Source organism: Chiloscyllium punctatum, chromosome 14 (assembly GCF_047496795.1).
Source record: "Chiloscyllium punctatum isolate Juve2018m chromosome 14, sChiPun1.3, whole genome shotgun sequence".
NCBI classification, from domain to species: domain Eukaryota; kingdom Metazoa; phylum Chordata; class Chondrichthyes; order Orectolobiformes; family Hemiscylliidae; genus Chiloscyllium; species Chiloscyllium punctatum.
In genome coordinates, this window is record NC_092752.1 from 35,982,541 (window position 1) to 35,999,730 (window position 17,190).

Here is a 17,190-nt window from a genome sequence, read left to right on the forward strand (position 1 = left end):
GGAACAAGCTTCACATAAAGAATGTGTAGATGGAAATTTTCATTTCATAGAACATAGAACATAGAACAATACAGCGCAGTACAGGCCCTTTGGCCCTCGATGTTGCGCCAATCCAAGCCCACCTAACCTACACTAGCCCACTATCCTCCATATGCCTATCCAATGCCCGTTTAAATGCCCATAAAGAGGGAGAGTCCACCACTGCTACTGGCAGGGCATTCCATGAACTCGCGACTCGCTGAGTAAAGAATCTACCCCTAACATCTGTCCTATACCTACCACCCCTTAATTTAAAGCTATGCCCCCTCGTAATAGATGACTCCATACGTGGAAAAAGGTCAACCCTATCTAAACCCCTAATCATCTTGTACACCTCTATCAAGTCACCCCTAACCTTCTTTTTCTTCAATGAAAACAGTCCCAAGTGCCTCAGCCTTTCCTCATACGATCTTCCTCCCATACCAGGCAACATCCTGGTAAACCTCCTCTGCACCCGTTCCAGTGCCTCCACATCCTTCCTATAGTATGGTGACCAAAACTGCACACAATACTCCAGATGTGGCCGCACCAGAGTCTTATACAACTGCAACATGACCTCAGGACTCCGGAACTCAATTCCTCTACCAATAAAAGCCAGTACGCCATATGCCTTCTTCACAGCACTATTTACCTGGGTGGCAACTTTCAGAGATCTGTGTACATGGACACCAAGATCCCTCTGCTCCTCCACACTACCAAGTATCCGACCATTAGCCCAGTACCCCATCTTCTTGTTACTCTTACCAAAGTGAATCCCTTCACACTTACCCACATTGAACTCCATTTGCCACCTTTCTGCCCAGCTCTGCAGCTTCTCTATATCCCGCTGTAACCTGCCACATCCTTCCTCACTGTCAACAACTCCACCGACTTTTGTATCATCCGCAAACTTGCTCACCCAACCTTCTAGACCCTCCTCCAGGTCATTTATAAAAATGACAAACAGTATAAAAATGACAAACAGGAGCTAACAATGGTAGCTGATGCTAATAGTGGAGTGAAAGAAGTACAACCACCTCATAATCCACATGTATTTCTGCAGTTACATCACTGCAAATGTCACTAGCTAGACTGATTAAATCTCCGAGGTAATGGAAGCCAGCAGAGAACAAACAAATCATCAACTTTGCTTCAAGTATTTCTACACCTGATTAAAGATCTGCCATTCCCATCTATTGACACAGATGAATCAAGTCAAAGACTTGGGAAGGCATGGCAGAAATAAGACAAAATGGACAATAAATGTAAATAAAAAAAGTAATCTAAGTCAAGCATTTAAGAATGTTTATAACTGCTAATCTGTTAAAGTGCTTATGACAGGGGAGATAAATCTGGGGAGGGGTGCTATGCAAGGGTATTACAACCCTGGAACAACCTTGCAGTGATGTAGAACTGCATATCAATGAGTTTAAATACCATAGTGTGGATGGAGTTAGGTCACACTTGAAGAAACACACTGGAAGTACAGTAAAACTCGACTCTCTGAAAGACACACTACGTCCATACCATTGGGGGGACTTGAGCACACTAAGAAGGCATATTAGTTCTTTCCTAATGTAACCATAAATCAGATTCTTGTAAATCTATGACAGCCATATCCAGCAATATTTAATAATAATGTGTAATTAATAGCGTTATTTGTAGTCTAAACCTGAAGACACTCCTTGCCTTTGCCTTCACCTTGACTAGTCTGGAAAAAACCCAAGGAACAGGCAGTAAATGCTGGCCCAGACAGTGATGCACACATCCATGAATGAATTTTTAAAAATGTGTTTTCAAGTCATACAATAATTCTGCCCTTTAATTTTTCACAGTTATGAAGAAGTGACCAATCTCTGTTGACTGTAACAAATTGTTTAATTTATTTACTCATTCAGAAATGCTGGCACTGCTGGCAAAGACAATGTTTATTGACCATTCCTAATTCATCCACTTATTACTCACCCTTCCTCTTCAACTCAGCAATGAAGAACACCCACTTAAAGGGGTAAAATTAGGAAGTGATTCATGGTATGACTCAGAGCAGAAGAAATCGAGAGGATAAAGATGTCAAAGTGCAGGCTGATGTAACTGAGCAGAAACTCAAGTTAGTGCCAGCTTTACAGGGGGTTGACAATAATCTCAGGGACATTGTCACAAAGTTAAGGGTGTTATCTGAGCATCAAACACACATATTGGAGGTTCTGACTTTTCACTCCCAATATGTGCAATAGATAGACAGGGCAACAATGGAGACCATTGCCAGATAAAACAATATCCTGCAATTATATAGCATATTTCTCATCTCAAGGCTCTTAAAAGGTGCATTATCAAGAAAAATCTAATACATAGTTAACATGAGGAGACATTCACAAATTTATGGCTAACGGAGCAATGAGAATTGAAAACCTACTAGGAGGCCAGAATTGAAGAATCATATGTGTTTCAGAGGTTTATCAGCCTAGAGGAGGCTAGAGAAGCAGGAAAGAGTAAAGCTACAGTAGAGCTTTCAAAGGAGGAAGAGAATTTTGGAGAATTTTATTGTACATAACCGGGACAAAGTGTAAGGAGCTTCTGCAAACATTCCTACACTTCATGACAGATCCATGGAAGATGAGAATGTGAAAGAATTGAATGAGGGGCACTTTTGGATAGGGCAATGACAGATTTCAAAACAGCAATTCAGGAGTATCTCAGCCTATTATGTTCTTTAACTTATGCACAAATATATCATAGAAACCTAAGGAATTAGTTGTTTTGGTGAAACTGTGATAATTAGAAACTTTGAATTTTACAAACTGTCCAAAGTAGGCAGGTAGGCCCTTAAATTAGGTTACTGTGGCATGACTAGCTTGCTTGTCATCTGTCAGCCCACACTGCCCATTCCACAGTTTCATGAGTGTCAGGGAAGCATCAAGTAGGCCACCTGCCCGTGACCTGAATGAGGCCCTTAAGTGAAAAATGAAGTCCACCTTTTTGGCCTCTTGCACCACTGCTCCAGTTTATTGTGTGGTGGGAGAGGCTTGCTCTCCAACAAGAAGTTGGAGAGACTCACCTTTGCAGCTGCTGGTCAGGTAAGGGAAAATAGTGCCTCTTTCCCACGCTCCCTATGCCAACTAAAGTCCTAGTCCTCACTTATTCTCCTTATGTCCGCCCTTTGACCCTCCATTCTACAAAATATTCTCCTCGACCCCTCATGGGGTCTAATAGTCCAGCCCTGGTGAGACAGTAGACTTAAATGGTTTCCAGGTCATTCATAGCACTCTGGCTCCTAATGATATTGCTGGGTGTGCAACGATACTGGCTTTCAATTGACAAGTGACTCTACGATGTGGTGCGAGAGATAGATAGATAGAATTTCCACCTCATACTAGTTAAGGGACCACCATTTGGATAATTAAAGCTGTATAAGCATGTCAAGTAACAGCGGACATATTGGAGTGCCAGAAACCCAAGCTGAGCATATAATCCAACTTCTTGGGGCTCTTGTGACACAATGGTAATGTCCCTAACTCTGATCCAGGACACCCAAGATCAAGTCTCACCTGCTCCAGAGGTGTGTTATAACATGCCTGGACAGACTGATTAGAAACATGTATAATCCAACTCCTTGTTCTCAATAACAATAGAGTATGTGGTATGAATGCACCATAGCAGCTGCCTCCATCTTTGCAGGACAGTTTCTAAATAAGCTCATAACAAAAAGTCATAATTTCCATTTCCAATCCAGTGCTCAAAATGCACAGAGGTGTTGGGCAACGTCACTCCTGAAAGCCCTATTAATGCTTGGGAAACTCAGTCACAGTGGTGAGCCATCAGAGAAAGGAGTTGTTGTGATACTGGTAGTAAGAAGGAGCAGTGCCAGGGAAACCATCACTCAGCCTGCCTGAGAGAGGAAATTGATCAACAGATCAGACCAGACTCTTAGTGGCAGGTAGGAAGGTGGTGCTAGGCTCAAATATAAGCTGACATTGAGGTGGCAAGAATTGGGGAAGTGGATAACTCCCCAGGACCTGATCAGGTGTATCCTAGAACTCTGTGGGAAGGTAGAGAAGTGATTGCGGGGCCTCTTGCTGAGATATTTGTATCATCCATAGTCACAGGTGAGGTGCCGGAAGACTGGAGGTTGGCAAATGTGGTGCCACTGTTTAAGAAGGGTGGTAAGGACAAACCAGCGAACTATAAACCAGTGAGCCTGACCTCGGTGGTGGGCAAGTTGTTGGAGAGAATCCTGAGGGACAGGACGTACATGTATTTGGAAAAGCAAGGACTGATTAGGGATAGTCGACATGGCTTTGTGCGTGGGAAATCATGTCTCACAAACTTGATTGAGTTTTTTGAAAAAGTAACAAAGAGGATTGATGAGGGCAGAGTGGTAGATGTGATCTATATGGACTTCAGTAAGGCGTTCAACAAGGTTCCTCACGGAATACTGGTTAGCAAGGTTAGATCTCATGGAATACAGGGAGAACTAACCATTTGGATACAGAACTGGCTCAAAGGTAGAAGACAGAGGGTGGTGGTGGAGGGTTGTTTTTCAGACTGGAGACCTGTGACCAGTGGAGTGCCACAAGGATCGGTGCTGGGTCCTCTACTTTTTGTCATTCATATAAATAATTTGGATGCGAGTATAAGAGGTACAGTTAGTAAGTTTGCAGATGACACCAAAATTGGAGGTGTAGTGGACAACGAAGTGGGTTACCTCAGATTACAACAGGATCTTGATCAGATGGGCCAATGGGCTGAAAAGTGGCAGATGGAATTTAATTCAGATAAAAGTGAGGTGCTGCATTTTGGGAAAGCAAATATTAGCAAGGACGTATGCACTTAATGGTAAGGTCCTAGGGAGTGTTGCTGAACAAATAGACCTTGGAGTGCAGGTTCATAGCTCCTTGAAAGTAGAGTCGCAGTTAGATAGGATAGTGAAGGAGGCATTTGGTATGCTTTCCTTTATTGGTCAGAATATTGAGTACAGGATGGTCACTGTTGGAATATTGCGTGCAATTCTGGTCTCCTTCCGATCAGAAAGATGTTGTGAAACTTGAAAGGGTTCAGAAAAGATTTACAAGGATATTGCCAGGGTTGGAGGAGTTGAGCTATAGGGAGAGGCTGAACAGGCTGGGGCTGTCTTCCCTGGAGCATCGGAGGCCGAGGGGTGACCTTATAGAGGTTTACAAAATTATGAGGGGCATGGATAGGATAAATAGACAAAGTCTTTTCGCTGGGGTCGGGGAGTCCAGAACTCTAGAGCATAAGCTTAGGGTGAGAGGGGAAGATATAAAAGAGACCTGAGGGGCAACGTTTATGGAATAAGCTGCCAGAGGAAGTGGTGGAAGCTAGTGCAATTGCAACATTTAAAAGGCTTTTTGATGGGTACAGGAATAGGAAGGGTTTGGAGGGATATGGGCCTGGGTGCTGGCAGGTGTGACTAAATTGGGTTGAGCCATCTGGTTGGCATGGACAGGTTGGACCGAAGGGTCTGATTTCATGCTGTACATCTCTATGACTCTAAGTCTTGGCCAGTGGAAGGGAATACGCTGGCCCATCTTGGAGGGTGGGGCATGCTATTGGGTTCAATACCTGCCTGGAGGCATTGGGGGAAGCGAAAGTGGCAAGTAGCTCAGTCCTACTGATACAGACAGAATTTGAAAGTTGGTAGCTGAAAAAACAGTGAATGTACAGTCAAGATATTTAGGTATACTAGAATGTCTTGTCAAGATTAACAAATGATTATGCAGAAATTCTTCATGAGAGATATAAGTGTCCAATGCTATTTTCATTACTTATGGGGGTGGGCGGTGTGTGTGTGAGACAGTGCATCCCACATCTGCAGACTGAATGGGGGTGTGGGAGGGGGCGGGGGACAGAGTGGCAAGGGTTTTGTAAGAGAGACGTGTTTATGGTCAGGTGATAGTATGTCTTGATTAGAGTGTACAAAGTTAAAAATCACACAACACCAGGTTGTAGTCCAACAGGTTTAATTGGAAGCACACTAGCTTTCGGAGCGACGCTCCTTCATCAGTTGATATTGTGCTTCCAATTAAACCTGTTAGACTATAACCTGGTGTTGTGTGATTTTTAACTTTGTACACCCCAGTCCAACACCGGCATCTCCAAATCTAGATTAGAGTGGTGCTGGAAAAGCACAGCAAGTCAGGCAGAATCCGAGGAGCAGGAAAATCAACATTTCGGGATAGGATGTGCCTAGCTATGGATTTATTGGATATTCTACTGAGAAAACACCTGAACTTCATTCTTTAAATAATTTGTTGTCAGATTTTCAATACAAAACACCAGTACCAGTTCAACAGTTATCAGTAAATTTGAATGATTTAGCATTAATTGTATCAGTTCCATGATCCCATTTTGGAAACAGTATGGGAGATTTATCCTAACTTAACAAAAACATCCTATTTCCAGGTTCCAAGTTTCAATAGTACATAAGTATCTACCTAATCTTTGGTATGACTATTACCTTTTTCAGCTCTTCTTTATAACTCTTAGAGAAAAACATTACAGATACTAAAGGCAATTTTACTATAGGTGTTTTGCAGTTGAAATGTTTACAGTCATAGAGTTGTACAGCATGGAAACAGATCCTTCAGTTGACCAGATATCCTAAATTAGTCGAGTCCCATTTACCAGCATTTGGCTCATATCCTTCGAGACCCTTCCTATTCATATACCCATTCAGCTGCCTTTTAAATGTTGAACTTATACCAGCCAAAACCACTTCTCTCACAGCTCATTCCATACATGCATCACCCTCTGTATGACAAAGTTCCCCTTAGATCCCTTCTAAATCTTTCCCCTCTCAACTTCAACCTATGCCCTCTAGTTCTGGACTCCCCCACCCCAGGAAACAGGTCTTGTTTATTTACCAGGCCCCTCATGGTTTTATAAACTATAAGATCACTCCTCAGCCTCCGACACTCCAGGTAAAACAGCCCCAGCCTATAGCTCAAATCGTCCAATCCTTGCAACATCCTTGTAGATCTTTTCTGAACCCTTTCAAGTTTCACAACATCCTTCTCTTAGGAAGGAGACCAGAACTGCACACAATATTCCAAAAGTGGCCCAACCAATATCCAGTACAGCCGCACCCTAACCTCCCAACTCCTGTACTCAATGCACTGACCAATAAAGGCAAGCATACCAAACGCCTTCTTCACTACCCTATTTACCAGCAACTCCACTTCAAAGGAATTATGATCCTGCATTCCAAGGTTTCTTTTTTCAGCAACACTCCCCAGGACCTTATCATTAAGGGAGTAGGTCCTGCCCTGACTTGCCTTTGCAAAATGCAGCACCTCACATTTACATAAATAAAATACCTTTGCCACTCCTTGGTCCATTGACCCATCTGATCAAGGTCCCATTGGACTCCAAGGTAACCTTCTTCATTGTCTACTACACCTCCAATTTTGGTGTCATCTGCAAATTTACTGACTGTAGCTCCTATGTTCACATCCAAATCATTTATGTAGATGATGAAAAGCAGTGGACCCAGTACCGATCCTTGTGGCACATTGCTGGTCACGGGCCTCCAATATGAAAAGCAACCCTCCACTGCCATCCTTTGTCACTGTTTTGTGATGCTCGGCTCGCCATGGCTTGCAGCAAATTTTCTCATGCAACCTTCCGCTCTTCACTTCACGAAATGAATGGTCTATGTCTGCTCCTGTGATACTTTGCGTTTTTTTAAATATTTCAGTCCTTGGATAGAATTCTGAAAAACACTCTGACCGATCTATCTATAATGCCTGAACTGGTTGCACTTAAGGTGAAGAATTAACCAGTCCCAATCCATGGACTTGAAGGCCGTGGGTTCCCCAGACTCTGCTTGGACCAAGTGCCTGACTCACTATGGTCAACCCACCACCATTGTGTAACTGAATGAGACCGTTAAGTGACTGTAGTCCTCCTTCACCTCACTGAGGACTGCTCCCTCTTTGACTTTTACACATCACTATTTGTTCGAACACAGGCACTACATTGCTGCATAAACTGCTGCAGGTCTGACAGTGACGTAGCATGATGCCACGCAGTGGCACATCCACCCTGTCTGCCTGATTGCTTAACTTCCAGTTTTCTCCTGAATCTTGCCTGACAAAATACTTTAACTGCAAAACATCTATAATAAAATTATCTTGTGCATCAATGTTGTCTTTCTTTAGGAGTTTCTACTTTATAAAGAAGACCTTAAAAAGGTAATATTCATACCAAAGATTAGATGCATATGTATATGCTTTCATAAACTGTCTACCTCTCCCCTACACTACAAAGGAACTGCAAGCCCCAAAGGTGGCAGCCAATAATTGTGCTCTAAAGACACTGTGTGCGACAAAGATAATGTAGGTTGGCAGCCTGTAAATGAGCTCTTAAAGACCTTGCACACTAAGAAAGCAATACAAGTCACACAATAGATGGCAGCCTGGAAGACAGTGAGTGTGTGCCAAGAAAGCAAAATGACGTATACAGAAGCTAGCAGTCTCCAAATCGGAGGTAAAGTGTTTTAGTGAGTTTTAAGACAATAAAGTGAACAAAGGCCAAAAAAAGTAAGGGTACCACCATTCTGTGCATGAGGTGCCCAGGTGTCCATGAGCTCCAAGCAGCCTGGCAGAAATATGCAAGTTGTGGGTGTGCCTGAGCTCCAAAGTAAAGTTTTCAATGGCTGAAGTGATGTCTGAGTTGGTCAAAGAGCAGGCATATGATGTGGTGAGGCTGATGGTTTGATGATGACAACTCGTGTGGTCAAAGGTTTAAGCAAATTGGTGGTTATGGAGAGTGCAATTGGAAATGGCATTAAAAAGGGAAGGTTGGGATTTTAAAGAGGTGCAAATGTATAAAATAGTCATCAGTTAATAGCAGGATTTCAAATTCACCATTTAGTACTTTAGAGGAAAATTAGAAAAACTCTTTCTAACGTTGAGTGTCAGATATTTTTGATGATTGAAATCTGCAAATAATACTGTTCTATTCATATAGAAGGGGCTGAATATTCATGGAAGAGCTGGGAAGGTTGAGTCCTGACATAACATTGCTTTCTTTAAAAAGGCCCTCAGCACATCATAAATTCATTCTGGGAATGTGGCATGCTGCCTCCAGAGACAATGTGGAAGGGGCCACAGAGGTGAATGAATGTCAAGATAAGTTGGGTTCTCTTGGACTTTGGCCTAGCGGTATTAAAAGCTGTAAGGCCCTTTAGCCCACGCCACAGACATCATTTCAATGATTGCCTGACCACTCATATGTCGTATACCCCCTGTATTTGCACTCACACCCCCCCATGCACACTCGTATCCCTAGTTTCTGCATAACTTTTATATTCCTCGTATGTGTCGCACATGCCTCATGCTCTGTCCAAATCCTTCAAATCTCAGGTCCCTTCATATTGCCCCATGCCCTCCATACCATATATCACCTATGCCCTTCATGCCTTCTCATATCTCCAATGTCCCCTTCATTTCTCCTTATCGTCCATGATCCCTCAAATACCGTACGTCCAATTCAAATAGCCATACACATGGGGCACATGCATGCCCTCTCATAGTCCCTGTGACCCCTCCATTTCCCTCATGTATCCTCGACAGCCACTCACCCAGTATCCACAAAGATAGTTGTCTCACTGCGGTCCTCGGGTCACTTCCTGAACTTGCCTTTCTTGTAGTCTTGCTGACTTTCCCAATTTGCCTCCCCTCCTCATGATGAGCTTCCTGCTTCCTTCCGTCTCATTTCTCCACTCATCTCCCCGATCTCCTGCTTGCTGTCTCTCCTGCTTACTGATCCTCCTAGTTGTCCACCCTAACTCTCCCGCTCATTAACACCCCTTGCCCTTTCTTTGCTGACCTTGCATCTCACCACTTTCCTCCTGGATCTTCTTATTTGCCACCTCTTCAAATCATTGACCTTACTGCATGCCAACCCTCCGTCTTGACACCTCTCTCACTTGCTGAGCGTCCAACCTACCACTTCCCTCTCTCTCAACTGACTGCTTCCCATGCCCTCACCTCTCCCACTTGCCAGGGTGGATTTGAGTGGAAGGGTTTGGTTTAAAGTGGGTGGGAATAACAGTGAGGATCCTTTATCAGATCAGAACTGGGAAGCTGCAAAGGAAGTGACATCATCCAGCACAGCTAAAGGAGTTCCTGCATGGCATTTAACCACCCCTACTGCAACTAAAATACTGTCGGGAACAGGATAAGGCCCTGGAGTGGTCATTAATTGGCCACTTCAGGGCCTCACTCGTCAGACAGGCCTGGAGGAGAGATAGGTGGCAGAAGGCTACCCACTGGACGTTACATGCCTCACTACCTTCAAATCCATGCAGAGATCATAAAATCCAGCCTGCAGACCTTAATCTCACATACTGACTCTCTTTCCTGTATGCTGATTGAGATTTTCTAATCAAACTGATCAGAGATGTTATGACACATCTCTGAAGCAGGTTGGACCAGAACCTAGACATTCTAGTCCAGAGGTAGGGATACTATTACAGCACCACCTATCGCTCTGCATTTCAAGGCTATTGAAGAAATCGAGCAATGTTGTGTTGTAGTCTGTTGTGTCTGTGTTGTACTCAGCAGTCAAATTAAATGATTCTGCTGAGTTTAGTTTTTCTGTGTGTGAGATTCATGCTCCATCTCATTCTCCACTGGAGAAAATGTGATCTGTTGGAAACAAATGAGAGACCTTTGCATCCATTTCCTACTTGCCATTTTTAAGGTTTCCTGTGTTGTCCCAGTCATCAAAAATCTGTCGGTAAAAACAATGACTGCAGATGCTGGAAACCAGATTCTGGATTAGTGGTGCTGGAAGAGCACAGCAGTTCAGGCAGCATCCAAGTAGCTTCGAAATTGACGTTTCGGGCAAAAGCCCTTCATCAGGAATAAAGGCAGTGAGCCTGAAGCGTGGAGAGATAAGCTAGAGGAGGGTGGGGGTGGGGAGAAAGTAGCATAAAGTACAATGGCTGAGTGGGGGAGGGGATGAAGGTGATAGGTCAGGGAGGAGAGGGTGGAGTGGATAGGTGGAAAAGAAGATAGGCAGGTAGGACAAGTCCGGACATGTCATGGGGACAGTTACTGAGCTGGAAGTTTAGAACTAGGGTGAGGTGGGGGAAGGGGAAATGAGGAAACTGTTGAAGTCCACATTGATGTCTTGGGGTTGAAGTGTTCTGAGGCGGAAGATGAGGCATTCTTCCTCCAGGTGTCTGGTGGTGAGTGAGCGGCGGTGAAGGAGGCCCAGGACCTCCATCTCCTCGGCAGAGTGGGAGCGGGAGTTGAAATGTTGGGCCATGGGTCGGTGTGGTTGATTGGTGCGGTTGTCCCGGAGATGTTCCCTAAAGCGCTCTGCTAGGAGGTGCCTAGTCTCCCCAATGTAGAGGAGACCGCATCGGGAGCAACGGATACAATAAGTTATATTAGTGCATGTGCAAGTAAAACTTTGATGGATGTGGAAGGCTCCTTTAGGGCCTTGGATAGAGGTGAGGGGGGAGGTGTGGGCGCAGGTTTTACAGTTCCTGCGGTGTCAGGGGAAAGTGCCAGGATTGGAGGGTGGGTTGTTTGGGGGCGTGGACCTGACCAGGTGGTCGCGGAGGGATCGGTCTTTGCGGAAGGCGGAAAGGGGTGGGGAGGGAAATATATCCCTAGTAGTGGGGTCTGTTTGGAGGTGGCGGAAATGTCGGCGGATGATTTGGTTTATGTGAAGGTTGGTAGGGTGGAAGGTGAGCACCAGGGGCGTTCTGTCCTTGTTACGGTTGGAGGGGTGGGGTCTGAGGGCGGAGGTGCGGGATGTAGACGAGATGCGTTGGAGGACATCTTTAATCACGTGGGAAGGGAAATTGCGGTCTCTAAAGAAGGAGGCCATCTGGTGTGTTCTGTGGTAGAACTGGTCCTCCTGGGAGCGGATCCGGCGGAGGCGGAGGAATTGGGAATAGGGGATGGCATTTTTGCAAGAGGTAGGGTGGGAAGAGGTGTAATCCAGGTAGCTGTGGGAGTCGGTAGATTTGTAAAAAATGTTAGTGTCAAGTCGGTCGTCATTAATGGAGATGGAGAAGTCCAGGAAGGGGAGGGAGGTGTCAGAGGTGGTCCAGGTAAATTTAAGGTCAGGGTGGAATGTGTTGGTGAAGTTGATGAATCGCTCAACCTCCTCGCGGGAGCACGAGGTGGCGCCAATGCAGTCATCAATGTAGCAGAGGAAGAGGTGGGGAGTGGTGCCGGCGTAATTACGGAAGATCAACTGCTCTACGTAGCCAACAAAGAGACAGGCATAGCTGGGTCCCATACGTGTGCCCATGGCTACCCCTTTGGTCTGGAGGAAGTGGGAGGATTCAAAGGAGAAATTGTTAAGGGTGAGGAGCAGTTCGGCCAAACGAATGAGAGTGTCGGTGGAAGGGTACTGTTGGGAACATCTGGAGAGGAAAAAAACGGAGGGTTTGGAGGCCCTGGTCATGGTGGATGGAGGTGTACAGGAATTGGATATCCATGGTGAAGATGAGGTGTTGGGGGCCAGGGAAACGGAAGTCTTGGAGGAGGTGGAGGGCGTGGGTGGTGTCTCGAAAGTATCTCTACCTAACTCGACACTGTCCTATCCCCCCTACTCCAGGAACTCCCCACATACGTTCGAGACACCACCCACGCCCTCCACCTCCTCCAAGACTTCCATTTCCCTGGCCCCCAACGCCTCATCTTCACCATGGATATCCAATCCCTCTACACCTCCATCCGCCATGACCAGGGCCTCCAAGCCCTCCATTTTTTTCCTCTCCAGACATCCCCAACAGTACCCTTCCACCGACACTCTCATTCGTTTGGCCGAACTGGTCCTCACCCTTAACAATTTCTCCTTTGAATCCTCCCACTTCCTCCAGACCAAAGGGGTAGCCATGGGCACACGTATAGGCCCCAGCTATGCCTGTCTCTTTGTTGGCTACATAGAGCAGTTGATCTTCTGTAATTACACCGGCACCACTCCCCACCTCTTCCTCTGCTACACTGATGACTGCATTGGCGCCACCTCGTGCTCCCGCGAGGAGGTTGAGCAATTCATCAACTTCACCAACACATTCCACCCTGACCTTAAATTTACCTGGACCACCTCTGACACCTCCCTCCCCTTCCTGGACCTCTCCATCTCCATTAATGACGACCGACTTGACACTGACATTTTTTACAAAACCACCGACTCCCACAGCTACCTGGATTACACCTCTTCCCACCCTACCTCTTGCAGAAATGCCATCCCGTATTCCCAATTCCTCCGCCTCCGCCGGATCTGCTCCCAGGAGGACCAGTTCCACCACAGAACACACCAGATGGCCTCCTTCTTTAGAGACCGCAATTTCCCTTCCCACGTAGTTAATGATGCCCTTTAACGCATCTCGTCTACATCCCGCACCTCCGCCCTCAGACCCCACCCCTCCAACCGTAACAAGGACAGAACGCCCCTGGTGCCCACCTTCCACCCTACCAACCTTCGCATAAACCAAATCATCCGCCGACATTTCCACAACCTTCAAACAGACCCAACTACCAGGGATATATTTCCCTCCCCACCCCTTTCCGCCTTCCGCAAAAACCGTTCCCTCCGCGACCACCTGGTGAGGTCCACGCCCCCAAATAACCCACTCTCCAATCCTGGCACTTTTCCACTGACACCGCAGGAACTGTAAAACCTGCGCCCACACCTCCTCCCTCACCTCTATCTAAGGCCCTAAAGGAGCCTTCCACATCCATCAAAGTTTTACTTGCACATCCACTAATATCATTTATTGTATTCGTTGCTCCCGATGCGGTCTCCTCTACATTGGGGAGACTGGGCGCCTCCTAGCAGAGCGCTTTAGGGAACATCTCCGGGACAACCGCACCAATCAACCACACCGACCCATGGCCCAACATTTCAACTCCCCCTCCCACTCTGCCGAGGACATGGAGGTCCTGGGCCTCCTTCACCGCCGCTCACTCACCACCAGATGCTTGGAGGAAGAACGCCTCATCTTCCGCCTCGGAACACTTCAACCCCAGGGCATCAATGTGGACTTCAACAGTTTCCTCATTTCCCCTTCCCCCACCTCACCCTAGTTCTAAATTTCCAGCTCAGTAACTGTCCCCATGACATGTCCGGACTTGTCCCACCTGCCTATCTTCTTTTCCACCTATCCAATCTACCCTCTCCTCCTTGACCTATCACCTTCATCCCCTCCCCCACTCACCCATTGTCCTCTATGCTACTTTCTCCCCACCCCCACCCTCCTCTAGCTTATCTCTCCACGCTTCAGGCTCACTGCCTTTATTCCTGATGAAGGGCTTTTGCCCGAAACGTCGATTTCGAAGCTCCTTGGATGCTGCCTGAACTGCTGTGCTCTTCCAGCACCATTAATCCAGAATCAAAAATCTGTGTCAAAGTGGCCTGAATAAGTCTGACTCTCAGCTGCCTCTTTGCAAGTGCCAATATATTACTGAAGTCTTCAGCACTTAGCAGTGTCATCCTGCGGCCTTCATTTTCATAAGGCTGTGAAAAGATGGGCGGTGGTTTGCAGCAGGTCTTTTATCTGACCTCTCTGAAAGTCATCACCATTTATGATGCCTATTTTTGCAGCAGAATCCCAAAATATGGAGGATCATTTGACATTACTGACTGCAAAAGAATAATTTAGACCTTCCCACTGCAAGAAAGTCTGTGGCCAGCATGCACAATGCCAGTAGTTGATACATGATGCAAACTTCTCAGAAAGTAACAATCATAACTTGCAACTCTAAAATATTTTAAGAAATAATTTAATGTAAATGTTTTATCAATAGAATTAGTTTCCACTTCTTTCCCAGGGCTTTAGTAACTTTGTTACTGACGTTATGGCAGATAATCAGAAGAACACCTGCAAGCTTATCTCGTCTGACTTGGATTACATTTCGACATAACTTCTATAAGTTAAGCAGGATTTTGGCCCCTTATGAGTAGCAACAGCATAAAAGTTGAAATTTTCTTCATTATTTGGAAAATTCTTTTTTTATCCTGCAATGGTTCATTCTGGTCACCCTGTTATAGGAGGATATTATTAAACTGGAGAGGGTTCAGAAGAGATTTATCAGAATATTGTCAGGAATGGAGGGTTTGAGTTACAAGGAGAGTCTGGATAGGCTGAGACTTTCTTCATTGGGGTGTAGGAGGTTGATGGGTGACCTTATAGAGGTTTATAAAATCCTGAGCGATATAGGTCAGATGAATAGCAGGTGTTTTTTTTTCCCTAGGATGGGGGCTTTCAAGACTAGGGGCCATATCTTTTAAAGTGAGAGGGGAAAGATTAAAAAAAAAGACATGCAGGGCATTTTGTGTTCACACAGAAAGTAGTGAGGTGGGACTAGTTTAGTTTGGGATTATGGTCGGCATGGACTGGTTGGATTGAAGTGTCTGTTTCCACGCTGTATGACTCGATAACTCATCTGGACAGTTTGCAGTAATTCCAATGCAAGGGGAAAACAACATTTTTACTGTCAAGGAGGAGAATTGGCTAGTGGACTCTGATTAATTGAGACATTGCCATAGAGAATGCACCAGCATTGATAATTGATAATTAATTGCACAGCTTTGTTTAAGTTTTAAACCAGGCAGGTTGATTCTTATTAAGTCCTTGCCCTGAGAAATGAACTAGTGACTGGCCGTCACCAACATTGTTGAGTTGAAATCGGCACAGTGTGTTAACATGTTGTCTGCAAAGAAAATGGCCTTTTTTTGTAAACAATATTGAAGTTCTGAACTACTAAATAAATCTTTGCTAAAGTGGTGCCACTGCCCATATGCTTTAGCATTCAAAAATTTAACAATTAACCATCTTTTGTTCCATTGGAATAATATTTAAATATAAATCTTTTTGTATATCTTTCTTCTGTTATTCTTTCTGAAGTATCCTTTGTTTCTCAGACCTTCATCATGAACAAAAACACACATCCATACATACTAAAGCATAAAATAAATGGTTCCAAGTTTGATTTTGAGTCTACTGGTAGTCAATTTTAATTATGTAACATACAATGATAGTAAACATTGTCACAGGATCCTAGGCTAAGGTGAAACAAAGTGAACTAGAGTTCTCATTCATAGTCAGCAATTACCCTGATGCATATGAACAAGTGAATATTAGCTAAGAACAGGACATTCATTATCTATTGGTGGAAGAGACTGCTGAAACTCTTAAAGTGATCATGCATGAAGAATAGTCACCAATGGGAGATTCTGGAGGATGAACACTGCCTGTAGAAAGAAGAGAATTAGAAATGCTTATTTTATGTTTCTATACAGCAGTTTAATGAAGGTGCCATTGCAGTTAAGTAAATGGTTACTCAGGAAAAGTTAGACTGTTAAAAGTCTGGTCTAACTCTGGAGTAACTATTTGACTGACTCCTTAACTTACTTCATATCCAACATATTCCCAGCTCTGATTGCACCTTCTTCAGATCCCTTACACACCTCAAACAATGACCTGACAAAGCCCTCTCCTCTCAGGGCTTGATATCGCACCTAAACACATAAATAGAAAGCGAACCATGCCACTAGTGCTTCACCCGGAGGCTCATTGCTGATGTTACCTAGTATGGTGATGAAACATCTGAAAACGAACCTTCCAGCTCAGCGAGCAAACCTACATCCATCCATAGATGTACAGGTTAGGTGAATTGACCATGCTAAATTGCCCATTGTGTTTAGGAATGTGTAGGTTAGGTGCATTAGTCAGGGGTAAATGTAGAATAATAGGGTAGGGGAATGGGTGGGTTACTCTTTGAAGAGTTGGTGTGGACTTGTTGGGCTGAAGGGTCTGTTTCCACATGGTAGGGGATTCTATGATTCTAATATTCCTTGCCACCCTGACCTAAGTAGTCAATCACTTACCTGGCCCCTTCCCAACTTGCATCCTACTTATTTGGAACTCACTCATCTGCATCCTTCCCCTACCCATCTAGCACCCTACTTAACTGTTACAGTACATCTTACCCATCTGGATCCCTAGCATTCTGCCCTCCTGGCAATCTAATGTAATCTTTCACTGGAGCTGTCAATGTGGCTGTCAGCGATGCTGGATGTTTATTTCCAAAATAGGGGAAATAGTCTCACCCAACTATCCTACACTACAAAGAACCTCTCAAATTTAAAGTACAGTCTGCAGTTCTGAAGGAGGCCTGA